The sequence below is a fragment of the Diadema setosum genome, chromosome 5 (genome assembly GCF_964275005.1).
Source record: "Diadema setosum chromosome 5, eeDiaSeto1, whole genome shotgun sequence".
NCBI lineage: Eukaryota > Metazoa > Echinodermata > Echinoidea > Diadematoida > Diadematidae > Diadema > Diadema setosum.
Genome location: NC_092689.1, coordinates 40871017 through 40884403, shown reverse-complemented (window position 1 = coordinate 40884403; position 13387 = coordinate 40871017). Strand labels below are relative to the sequence as shown.

The 13387-nt window shown below is 40.9% G+C and overlaps 1 protein-coding gene across 1 annotated transcript in view; it reads right to left on the bottom strand.

Annotated features, from left to right (window-relative positions):
- LOC140228286 (ras GTPase-activating protein-binding protein 2-like) overlaps positions 1–12844 on the bottom strand; it is a 36626-nt gene extending 23782 nt beyond the window's left edge. Inside the window, exon 1 of the mRNA XM_072308512.1 lies at positions 12688–12844. The gene's annotated coding sequence lies outside the window, so the exon portion shown is untranslated. The remainder of the gene's footprint in view (positions 1–12687) is intronic.
- Between the last annotated feature and the right edge of the window lie 543 nt (positions 12845–13387).

The window sequence follows — 13387 nt, the reverse complement described above, 5'->3', positions numbered from 1 at the left end:
TTTTATGAAAAGAAATAATAAACTGTGCAGGAATTATGAAAAAATATTGTTTCTGTGTATTTCATTCATAAATCCTCTTCATTTCAAGCCATCTGTAATCACATCTTACCCACTTGCGAATAGACGTGTCCATAGTGTCCTCGAGCCCCCAGAGGTAGCTCTGGAACATTCCATTCAATGACGGGGTTTTTATTTTGCAACGTTATCTAATAACGCTCATGTACGCAAGTTCTTGCTATGGCTAATCTATTTTGTAATGTATCATAATCTATCTATTCTGAGATAACCTAATTCAAATTTGCAGAGACATAGAAAAAGATTTGTTTTACAATCGTGATACGTTCAACTACTCATTTACCCTGTGCTGAAATCCGCATGTCTGCTCCGCACATGTTATCGCTATCGCTCAAACTTCGATCGCGATGGCTTGTGTGTATGTGATGACGTGTGTACGTGTGGAGAAGCATGGGGCTGAAAAAACACGCAGCTAGCTCCACGTGGTATGGTAAAAAACAGATCGGACGTTCGAAGTTGTACATTCAAGAGCTAAAACTGACAAATAGCGAATTCAAAGTCCACTGAAAAGGTCTTGACACTGTAATGTATGTTCCAAAATCATGTCTGGCTTAGTTTTGGGAGAATTTTCTACACGCACGAGATCAGGAATGAGATCGGTGAACTGGCTACAACGTGTGTACTGTGCGCGGTGAACATGCACTGTGACTGGCTTGCACATGGCAGCTAGCTATAGGTGAGAGTGCGGCAAGAACGCTAGGAATGCACCCGAGATGCGGTGTGCTGCAAATTCTTGGGGTGAAATTAGACTTCTTGTTCAGCCCGTCTAGTATTTATATTTTTTTAAAATAATTCTAATTCTTCATAAAATCACGATAAAAAGACTTCAGATATTCATATATATTTTAGAAGCGTAATATGAAATATTTTGGCTTTCTTCCAGTCCAAGAAAAAAAAATTAATAGTTTGAATAAAAAAATAATAATAAATAATCGTTCTTGACTCAAGTCTAATTTCCTGCGCCTTCTTGCAGTTATCCCGCAGTTGCCCATGGATACGATGCATATATAATTAGTTGTTTACGGAGTCGTACCAGTGTACCACCCTACTGCTCTTGTTCAAGTTGAGAGGATTGTTATTTTATCGGTGGCATTTATAGTTTTATAACCTCATCCAATAAAAAAGACAAATTCAAACATCAAATGGTGTGACAGTTTTCGTTAGAATTCCCTATCAATATCAACTTGTTGCCAGGATAGTTTTCAGATTTCACTTGCTTCATTATCGAAGCTGTTTGACATTTGAAAGAACTGCTCCATAAGAAATCACCTTTCATTTGTGATTTATTTTCACAAACAAGTATTTTGGTCACTTATATATTTTTCATTATTATTTCAATGTCATGATATTTCATGATGGTATGTGTTCTGTCTTTACATGGCAAGATGGGATTTTTTTTTTTCCATCCAGGGTCAATGAAGAAAGTGACAGGAAGGAAACCAAAAGGATAGGGAGGAAATGAAAAGGATAGAATAAAACACCTGATCAGCAGGTTCTTTATTACAATGGTGAATGCAGTACATCAGAATTTTAGTACAGTTCTAAATAATTTATCAGTTGAAAAATGAGCAAAGAAAATGGATTTCGTCGAGTTCTAAATGAAAACTAAATTAGCATTGCCATTTAGGCCTAGAATCTAGATCTATAGTAATATTTACTACAGAATAGACCTGATGCAAACTTGTTGTCAAGCTTTTGGTTGAGTTTCTTCAGAGACACGAATTTTGGGTTTGTAGCACTAGATACCCGAGTGAATAAGAAAAAAAATATAAATAATGCAGGTCTCTAGACCACTCCCGTGCACGATCACGAGCGAGCATCAACCCCGTTTCTTGACTTCAGTGTCGCTCTCGTCATTGGCCTAGGCTAGGCTACTCGTGTCGTAGTTTTACTCGCCATCATCAACGTCATGCATGGTTACACGAAGTAAATTGCATCTTTCCATCACCTCCACCACAGCAAAACCGTGAATATCACTCCCATCATAGTCACGCTCGGCTCACAAAACACATCAGCAAACGATACAGACATTGCAGACCTAGCTAACTAGCTCTAAACATAGTTGTAACTACGCTACGTTAGACATAAAAATGAAACGGAGGTGAAAAACTAGTAATGAATACACGAAGATCATCAACGATGGCATTTTACCGTAGAAAAAATACACAGAACATCTTGCACCGCAAAAAAAATCGAGGTAAAAAACTACGATGAGGAAAACTAGGGTGAAAACACGATGCTTGGAAGACGAACGATGAAGACACTTTACGGTAAAAATGCTTACACGGAAACAAACGAGTGGGTACCACACAAACTACGATGTTCTCTCACACACGTAGATAAGCTACATCGTGTTCAATCCAAAAACTCAACAAACACTAGGACAAAAACTCACCTCTAAATTGTTGCAAACGAGATAGTCACTGAGAAAAATGAACAAAACACTCTCAGAAGTACGATCGTACTCTGAGAATAAAAGATATAGAATGATACGAAAGCAAAAGAGAGAAAAGAGAGAGAAATGGACGGGAAACCTTGAGAAGTTACCCACACTCACTAACGTAAATGGAATTCAACACACACACACGTACACGTACGTACGTACACACGTACCGTTACACACAAGGATCAAGAGCTATCGTCAAGCACTCTATGAGGAGATCGATATCACGATACCGCGCGTAAGGAATCACTGCAGTTGCTGGGGCAACAAAGATGCATGCGCGCTGTAAACATGAATATTGATTAGTTTCTCAGCAGGCTCGAACCCCTGGCAGGTGTTTTGGCCAATAAGGGACATTCTAAAATAGGTTTCTTTGCATAAATTATTTTTCTGAGTCCCAGTAAGGATCTCTGTGATTGGCTAAAATTATTCTACAGCTCCTGGCCAAGCCTGAGGTCTGAGGACGCCTTCTTTTGGTCATAAATAATGCTTCCCACGTTTTTTGTGGGATGAGACGTGGATGGGTTAATAAGTTCACCTGTGCAGAATTTATGCATGCCTTCTTTTGTTCTGCTTCCTTGAGCCCTAACTCCTGCATTCTTATGGTGAGGCTGCCATGTCTTCATCCTGATTCATGGCAATTTGTTTTAAATTTTGAAAACATTCTTATACCTCATCCCAATCACCATAAATTCTGATACTCTTGTACTCAGAATAATTAATCTATAGTTGTTCAAATGTAAAAGTCTGAAAATCATCTTGAGGTCTCCTTTAATTCCATTTGTTTATACTGCAGTGCCTAGCCACAGGGAGCATAAACAGCCAGGTTCCCATGACACATACCCTACACTGCTCAACTCTTCAGGGGAGATAGTGTATACATAATAGCAAGCAATCATGGTGCTTGAGGACGACACCTTCATGCGTTCCTCCACAGGGCAGGCATTTGGTAAGACCTGCAAACAGCAAGAGTCACTACAATGTGTATGCACTACTCATGCCAGCCAACATGTTCAAGCCTGGTGGCAAAGAGTTATGCCAAGTTCTTGTACATAAGGGAAGGACGTACATGTATGTGTAAGCTACCAGCAAAGACGCCACATAGTTTGGTACATATTTTACTTGGCACTATTGTTACGAGTGCCTCTCAACACAGCTGAACTTACAGGTAAGAGGGTAAAAGGGATAAAAAGGAGGGTTTTTTTTTTAGTGGAAAATTGTCCCAGAAACCCTTTCAAATACAACCAAGCATACAAGGCATGTTCCGACAGCTGGAGTGAGATTAGGATTGCAATCTGAATTGCAATCCAAATCTCACTTTTCCACATCACCGTTCAAACGAGCCAAAAATCCTACAGAGTAATCAAGATCACAACACCAACTAGCAGCACCCATGGAAATCCACGGGTCAGAGGGCTTTTTTTTTCTGTATTTGATTTTCCACATTTTTAGTGATGAATAAAGCAAACATTATCTCATTCCTTCATGAAATTGTGCTCCTCTCGTCTACCCCCCACTTAATTGCTTTTATTACAGAACCTGAGTTTGGAGGGGTTAGCAGCGCACCCGTTAAAATCCAGCAGTATTGTTTTGTTTTCCCTCACCTCCCCGCTCACACACACACACACACACACACACACACATATCCCTCCCGCAAAAAAAAAAAACAAAAACAAAAACAAAAACAAAAACAAAGTTCAGGGGGAAAAACTACTAAAAACGCTTTGATATGACATTCCAGAAAATTCTGCCAAAAGATTCTTCCCGTCGAAATGAGGAAATTTTTACTTTGAAATTATACCTCCCCCATCCCCGCGCACGTGCCTCGATCGCAGGTACCTGTGGAAATCCACAGCTCTCGGGGCCTTGTACAGTATGTATTTGTGTGTTGTTGGTTTTTTTTTTTCATTCATATTTCTCTTCCTACACATTAGAATAGAAAAAATCAAACATTTTCGCCTGCGTTTGCTCCCTCCTTTTTGTTCGTTTTTTTTTCCCCACCCAACTTTGTGGGATGGATCATAGAACCACCCATACATCTGCTTCAGACTGATCATTATTATCATTATCTCTATTATTATCATTGTGATTATTATCATCATTGTCACTTTTATTATCATCTGTTATCATTATCATTTGGGGAGGGGGAGATCACAGTCATCAGGTTTTTGGACGCATTAATATAGGGAAGAAAAACGGGGAAGGAAAAAAGTTAATTCGTCAAGGATTGTAAATATCTTCTTTTTTTTTTCATTCATGTAAATGGTACTCTTCACTTGATGAGAGGTTCAAATAGCTTTTGATACATTTATTTTTAAACACTGAAAAAAATTATATAGTGCCTCTTCCGCCCAGGAGACCTTTTATCATGGGGGGGGGGGGGGTAGATCCAGTTAGGGTTTTGGACACAGTATCATACATATAGGGATGAATCAAGGGGGAATTAGTTAATTCGATAAGGATTGTAAATATATTTTTTTTTTCAATCAGGCAAAAAATGCTCTACTCTTGATAAACGGGGTTTCGTTACGCAATTCTGTGCAAACTGTCCAAAACTGCTTCATTGCAATCACATAGTGATCTTATGCCGAGTAGGCATACGTCATGCAATTCTAGTGTTTGTTTATGTTGTGCTTTTCCCACGAAAAGTACACTCGCTATAATTCCACTGCTCAGTTCTACCAATACAAAGAGAGAAACTGAGGGAGATAGTGGGGAAGGGATCGAGAGCTATAGGCAAATTTCCAGAGAGCGTTATTTTCTTGATATTTGTTGTAACGTTACGAGACACTTTCCTTCATTGTCAAATTCCATTTACACAACCGACATGCATCGGATAGCTCTATCCCCGCCCCTTTTTTCACGTCATAGGAGTGTATATCTATAGTCCATGCGAGTCATTAAGTCAACTCTCGATCACAAGTGTCATAACATGTACAACAGACAAAAAACGTTAAGTGTAATGGCCAACACAACGATTCTAGGTCATGCCCGTCACTTGAGCTAACAGCATCCTAAATTTAGTGAGGCAGCCTGTGGATTTGTTGAAGTTCGATATAATTCCAACACTTGGATCCGCAATGCATGCACAAATAGGATTATAGCGACATTCTGACCGGCTGCTCCAAGCTGCTCATTCCGCATACGCAGCATGAATGGACTCGTGTGTTACTTGTATGCATTGATTTGATACACCGGCGCGTGTAATTCCTAAAAATAGAAAGGCAACGACTGACACGAACATGTCCAAGAAGACATTTAGCCATCCTATTAACAGTCTGAGTACAATGATGCCTGATTTGAGAGCAAACTCAATGACTTAATACCCAAGCTGCACAGGAGTTGTGCAAAAATACAATAAAATACAGCAATCGGAGCTTTCACTTGGGCCGTTGCATGGCGAAATAGGCAAGCTCCCGTGTATACAATGTATTACCGTGCGTAGAATATACGCTCTCTGTGAGCAATCAGCTAGGCGATCGTGTGTGTGTGTGTGTGTGTGTCCACGAAAGGTGACAGAGCGTTTGCTGCATCCTATTATCTGTAGTATCCCACTGTCTCTGCAAGCGAATAACTGGGTTATCTACAAAGCAGGAGTCCAGCGCAAACGCTGCATGTTGTTGTTTTTGTTTGGAATTTTTGTGCCGCTCTCGACGTCGACACGGAGGTGGAGCGCGGCCAAAACCCGGTCGACTGAATAGAAGAGACCCTCCCGCTGCCGACGGCACCGGTCTTGGGGGCCCAGAGCCGACAGCTTCGGAGGAGATAGCTCTACAAAAGACAAAGGGAAATCGCTCTCACGATTACGTACATGTATAAAGATGCTTTTTTGGAAGCTATTCTCAAGAAAGCCAAAAATCTCACTGAACCACTAAACTGAAACGCCTGCAACCTCAGCTTGACCCCCAGGAGCTACAACGCAGAGCTATCCTGCATGTATCACAATTGTGTGTGTTGCATGTGTTTATGTACTGTTGCACACTCAATGCAGGCTCAGGCATGGAGACACACACACAGACTCCAGAAATGACAAATACATGTACACTACATTTATGTCATAACTGCACACATTTTTTCCCCTTGCCAAGATATCAAAACACTAGCTATAAAACAAGACTGCTATATTAGTGTATGAGGTCAACATACAAGGAGCAATGAAGCTCAGATTGAGCACAACTCACATATCTTTATCCTCAATTAATCAATAGTTTTTGCAGTTTAACCTACCAAAACAAGTGCTAGGGCAGAGAGACCTACATTGTTGAGCATAAATGCTACACTGTTCATGTGAATTTCATTGTTGCTCACTGAGCAGTATTATTTTAACAGTTAACAAGGGTATGTGTGGTATGATACTAGTGTTATTTCCCATTTACATTCATGGCATTAAGTGCACACACACTACAGCACCAAGAAACGAAATGGCATTAAAAAATGACACCTCATAATATTGGATCTGCAAAACAAGAGACCCGGGGGTCTTGCACTCACTTGAATATCGCAAGTTCACCTACATTTTACCATGCATCCTAGTAGACTCTTACCTGAGAACATTGGACACTTGTCATGGGGGTAGCTTTGAGAGCTGGGGGCATGGTGTCCATTTGCATATTCCATCACTGGTAAAAATATCTGCCAAGTACACTGTACTTTATATAATGTTAGATTAAGCAGTTTGAAAAAAAAAATGTTGGGACTATGCAGTTTGAAAAACAAAAAGACTTAAAAGCTCCATCACTTCTGGTTTGAGAGAAGAAGAATTGTAAATATTTCTTAATTTGTGTGTGTGTGTGGGGGGGGGGGGGGGGGTGTATTGGGCCCCTAGGGGCCCCTAAGGGGAGCATGGTGCCCTGTTGAATAAATTGAGATCTTAATCCCCCGGCACCCTACCTGCCAAGTTTGGTAAATATTCATCAAGGGGTTTCAAGAAGAATATGAACATGTACAATTTAAGTCTCCATTTGGACCCATCCCATCCCAATACCCTGGGTTCCTTGGGGGGGGGGGGGGGGGGAGGACACCCCTGATTCTACTATGAACAAACTTGAAACAACAGTCATCAATATACTGACTTATTGTATTAACTTAGCTCAATCACTTCTGGTTCTATAGAAAATCTTTAAAGATTCCTTAATGGGGGTGGATTGGGCCCCCTGGGGGACCCCCAGATGGGGCATGATGCCCATTTGATGGAAATAAGAGTATATCCCCCTAGGAATGCTACCTGCCAAGTTTGGTGAAAATTCATCATGGGGTTCTCAAGAAAAAGATGAAAATTTACAATTTGGCCCCAATCTAGGCCCCCTGGGGCCCTCGGATGGGACGTGGTGCCCATATGATGAGAATGAGATTCTATCCCCCTAGGGATGCTACCTGCCAAGTATGGTGAAAATTCATCATGGCATTTTCAAGAAAAAGATGAAAATGTACAATATGGGCCCCATTAGGACCCTTCCCCACCCCCTCCCCTGGGTCCCAAGGGGGGCATCCCTGATCCTGTCATGAACAAACTTGAAACTACAATCATCAGTATACCAACTTATAGTATTAACTTAGCTCTATCACTTCTGGTTCTAGAGAAGAAGATTTTTAAAGAGTCCTTAATTTTGGAGGGTTTGGGCACCTCTGGGGGCCCCCAAGTGGGAAAAGTAGAAATTATGCAGTGCGTAATATATGTCCCCGCCGGAAGTAGCATTTTGTAGCAAAATGTACAATACAGGTCAAAAAAACAAGGTCAAAGGTCAAAGAAGTCAAAGATCAAAATTCTGTGTAAAAGTTTTGAAGCCCTCAACTAGTGCCATCACATAAAGCAAACGGAATCGAAATCGAATTAGAAATGGTGAAGGAGTAGCATTTTGTAGCAAAATGTACAATATAGGTCAAATGTCAAGGTCAAAGGTCACAACTGAAATTCTGTGTAGAAGTTTCAAAGCTCCCATGTAGTGCTATCATATAAAGCAAACAGAATCAAAATTGGCTCATAAATGACAGAGAAGTAGCAAATTGAAGATTTTGATCACACACGGACGCACACACGGACACACGCACGTACGGAGCCCGTTTCATAGTCCCCTGCTCGAACTCGTTTGGCGGGGACAACAAATTGAGATGCTACCCCCCTAGGGATGCTACCTGCCAAGTTTGGTAAATATCGGTTGTGCTCTTTACTAGGGTCAGGGCTTGACACTTCACTTTTCTTTCTCTGGTGGCCTGTTTGAGCCAATAAAATCGTCAAATCTAAGACGATCTTAGATCTTATGTGAGCAGCAGCTCACATAAAGATGCTCAGTTCTGGAATTGCAGCTACTTTTAATACCAGTATTTTGTACACACATTTATTGCTAGAGTCTTTCAAAATCTTTTGAAAGTAATATGCGCTTTTCTGTAAATTGGAAATTTAAGGCAAATAATCATCTTCGAATGAGTCACTAAAATTGGTATTTGTAATACTCACTTACAACAGACCTGTTTCAGTGGTGTCATGCACGTACGACAGACTGACCGTGCATCCCGAGTGCACTTCTTGCCATGATAAACAGCTACCGGTCTATGTATCCGTTTGTGTGCATGGTTAACAATTGCAAATCCACATTTTTCATACAACTACACGAGCTTGACCCAGAGTCAATTTGGGAGTATGTGGTTTGTGATTGTGTCCGTGATGCACACTGCAAATCGGAATTATGGGGATTTTTTTGTCCTCTCGCCCATCTGATTTTGGGGCCACATCAATCTTTTCACTCATTAACCCTTTTCAAAATGGCGATGAAAATATAAAAAATTTGTGTCCCTCGTCCTTGTCCGCATCTTTTTTGAGTTGCCACATCTCTGGTTTTTCAATATTTTACTGCTTGAGGGCGGCCAAAAAAACCCCCCAAAAAACATTGCAAATTCACCCGATCGTGATGTCATGCATACATGTACCTTGCATTAGAATCTCCTCTCAATAATTTAAAATTTAACACGTATCCACTATGTACTGCACCGCAGGGCAAGATTCCTTAAAAAAGCTGCTGTACTGCGAGCCTGCAACTGCTATGCAATGTGGCAGTCTTGAGGGGAAGCATCACGGTAGATTTGGAGGCGACTTGGGGACTTTCCTGTTGTGAAAGACAGTGCCAGTTACTTGTAGGTCATATGTGAAATGATGTGATATGTCATTAGTCCATATGTGTTAGATGCGGTTTTTTCGATCGTAGTGCTTGCGATTTGCCAGATCGCAATCATCGAGTCGCATAGTGTGAGCGCAACGACCGCAAGGCTTGCGAAATTTCAGCCAGTCGCAAGGGTTCGCAGAGGCAACCGCAGACAATCGCAAGGTTTTGAACATGTTCAAAATTTGACAGCAGCCGCAAGGAGGTCGCAAGGCTTGCGGACGCCTCCAAGTCGCGAGAAGTCGCACGCGGTCGAGAACCGCGTGCGACTTCTCGAAACCACAAGCAGTCCCAAGAAAAAATCGCATAGTGTTAGGCCACCTTTACACTTTAAAGTTTTGAGTCGCGTTGGGGATGTTTGTGTGTTGCGCAATGTACGGAGATTGATGAGGGGAAGCATGTCTGTGTCACATTTTGTATCGGATCTATCCCATCATCATCACCCTCCAAAAATCCAGATGAGAAACTCCTTTTTTACTTGGCCTAGACCCCTACAAATGATTCATATTCTACATGTAATGTCACCTACCATTAGGTCGCCATTACCATGAAGTTGCCACTCGTTTATGCACCCGTTTGTTACTCTGCTTTATTATTTCATGTGTATGACTCTTTTTTACGTCAAATGGAAAGTAAAAAATATGTCCTTCCGTCAAAGTGAAAAATCTGTTTGGCTGAATTGAATTCAGTACTACCTTTGACACACACACTACATCTGTACACACTTAAGAGTGTGCTCACGCGATAGGTCGGGCACCGTCCACTTTTTCATGGGGCAACAGGGTGGTCCACGAGGGGTTTCAGCATGTCGCTGCAACATGCTCAAATTCATCATCATCATCATCAAGTTTACACAGCAACAGAACGAATGTTCCACGACACTGTGGTCGGGTGCAGATGCGACTTATCATAATTTATTCAGTGCGGCCGTGCGTCATTGACCACAAAGCGAGTAGCCCTTCTTTGAACTTTGTCCAACATCTGAATGTACTTGACCTGGTATGGATCAGTGACAGCAGATGCATTCAAGATGTGGTCGAACAAGAGCTTTGTAGGCTTTGCCTTTGGTACTGGAACTGCACTGGTGAACATTCCTTTGAAGAATACCAAGAACTTTATTTGCTTTATTAACGCTACGCCGATAATGTGACTTCCAAGACAGATCATCAGAAATTGTTACTCCAAGGTAGGTATGTTCATGAACTTGGGCCAGGGTTTCGCCGAGCATTCTTGTGCAACATCCTCAAAAGCCAGCAACATATTGTGCAACATCCTCAGGAATTTGCAACAAGCTCAAAATAAAATGTATTCAAACATGGGAAAAACATGAGCAAAACATAAACATCAATCTACCTTGTGATTTGGTATTTGTGTGCAAAACACGAGGGAGAACATTGAATCAAATGTAAGCAGCACAAATAAGAGAGACGAGCTGTTAATTATTGCGTTCTACATGTGCATGCTCGTAGTGATGTGCACTCTGTGCACATACAATTTCTGCAATATTTTTAGATTCTGAGCTAGCAACATGCTCAAATGTCAAATTGTGGATTCCCGGGGGAAGGCGATATTTTGAAGGTAAGTTAGTTAAATGATATATCATTTTGAACTTTGGCACTTTAGATACAACATTGAGTCAAACCATTTAATGATGGGTGTGTTTTGAAAGATGAGAGAAAATACGGGTAGCAGCTCTAGAGTGATAAAATAACTGTTCGATGACGGCCCCAAGAGTTCTGGCGAATGGCGAATTGCATTTGTTGTGTGTGCATGGGCGCTGGATTGAGAACCCAAACAAGGGCACGCATGCACACCCGTACATGCAGGCCTGTGATACAGTACAGTACTACAAGGGCATTGTAACACATGCAAGCTGCATGCTGGTGACCCAACGCTAGAGTAGTAGTAGGCCTACTCTCGTCAGGTCGCCAGATGGAAAACACTGAAAACATAATTTTTTTAGTTGTGTTCATCACAAACTGCATGGAAGAGAAAGGTAAGAAATTAATTTTCACATGACGAGATCATCAAAGGATGAAATATCAGTTTTAGGCCCTACCTGTTATTAATCTTTATATTAAACAGCGGCAACTAACACGTTAGGGGCCTAGGTTAGATCTAAATACATGATAATTATTGACATTAAATTTACTGAACTCAGTGTAGACTGTCTACATGTAGATCCTAATCAATTCAATACACAAGTAAAAACAACTCCAAAATTTCAATATAAATCACTTCTGCAATTAATTAGATTCATCGCTGCTCACGATTGTAATGTTAAACTGTAATCATTGCCAAATCAAATGTCATGACAATGCGCCACTGGCACAAGTCACAACTCCATCTCCTCAAGTTCGAAGTAAATTTATAGACGTCTATTTACATCTTCTTCCAAATTATAATATAATATTTCTAAATCACTTCTGCAATCATCAGATTCATTATTCCTCATCAAGATTGTAAATTGTAATCATTGTAGGCCTACATCATTGCCGATCCTGCACATGTAGTTACTGGTTCAGCCTAAAACTCGATAGCGCAGAGATGTCGACCGATCTGAACGTGCTGACCACGTTCATGTTGAGCTATTTACCCAGTACAGGCCTACATGTTCAATCATTGCTGTAGCTCTGATACTATAGTGTACACACACTACCTACACACAACTACGCCGCGCCGCTGCACTCCCGCGATGCCCCATGTCAAAATCCCCACTAATGTTCACGTGCGTTATTGTCACGCGTAAAGTCGAGGTAGTGTGGCGATGTTTGCATGAAATACAATGAAATTACAAGTAGAATAGACAAGATTCCTATCATATGTAATAAACATTTCAGCTTCCATTCAGAAAAATTTTCTTTACACTGGCATAAGTGCGAATCGAGAAATATGCAGGAAGGAAGTTGTTCGGCCTCATTCTCAATCGGCCCGGCATATTTATTGTGGGGATAAAACGTGCGTATTCCAATCCAAAACAAAGATAAAAAGATTCTTAAAATACACTTTCCTCACCTTGCACAAGTAGAATGGTTCCTGTTCCCCGATAAGCCCTAATTTTTCATCGGTATTGAAATAATACAACTGGTTGATGAGCAAAAACCAAAAAATTGGATGAAAAAATGTGTGCCGGGCGTTCAGGTAATGTTGTTGCACATGTACTCAAAGTGCGCGTCTGATCGAAAACTGTAGTCTTACTGCGCACCGTACCAGTAGTGCGTGCCCTGATATGCAAGTGGGAAACCCGTAAGAACAGCACGCGCGCACCGTACGCGTACAATAAAATGAGTTTCAGGGCGAGAAAACGATCCGAAAAAAATAAAGCAGAAATTGGTGGCGTGACGTAATATCCTACGGAAAGGTGCAAACAAAGGGCAAACGTGCTTGAACATGACACCGTTTCCTTCCTTGCAGAAATATCACAATTCATATCAGTACATGTAGGTCCAAAAATGTATTTATTCATGTTAGACCCGGTACATAATGATTTATTTTGATTTCTTTTTCGTGTCTGTGATGTCCTTGCTCTTTCAGATACGATTTTTTTTTACATAATAGAGTAAATTTATGCCATAACATTACTAGTCCTATATATTTATTCATATATAAGATAGCTAAAAACAGTTTCAGTAGGTCCCTGTGTAGTTTTCATAATAGCAGGTAGCTTATAAGTGTATGATCATCTTTTTTTTTCCCCATTACGTCCTTGTGACGT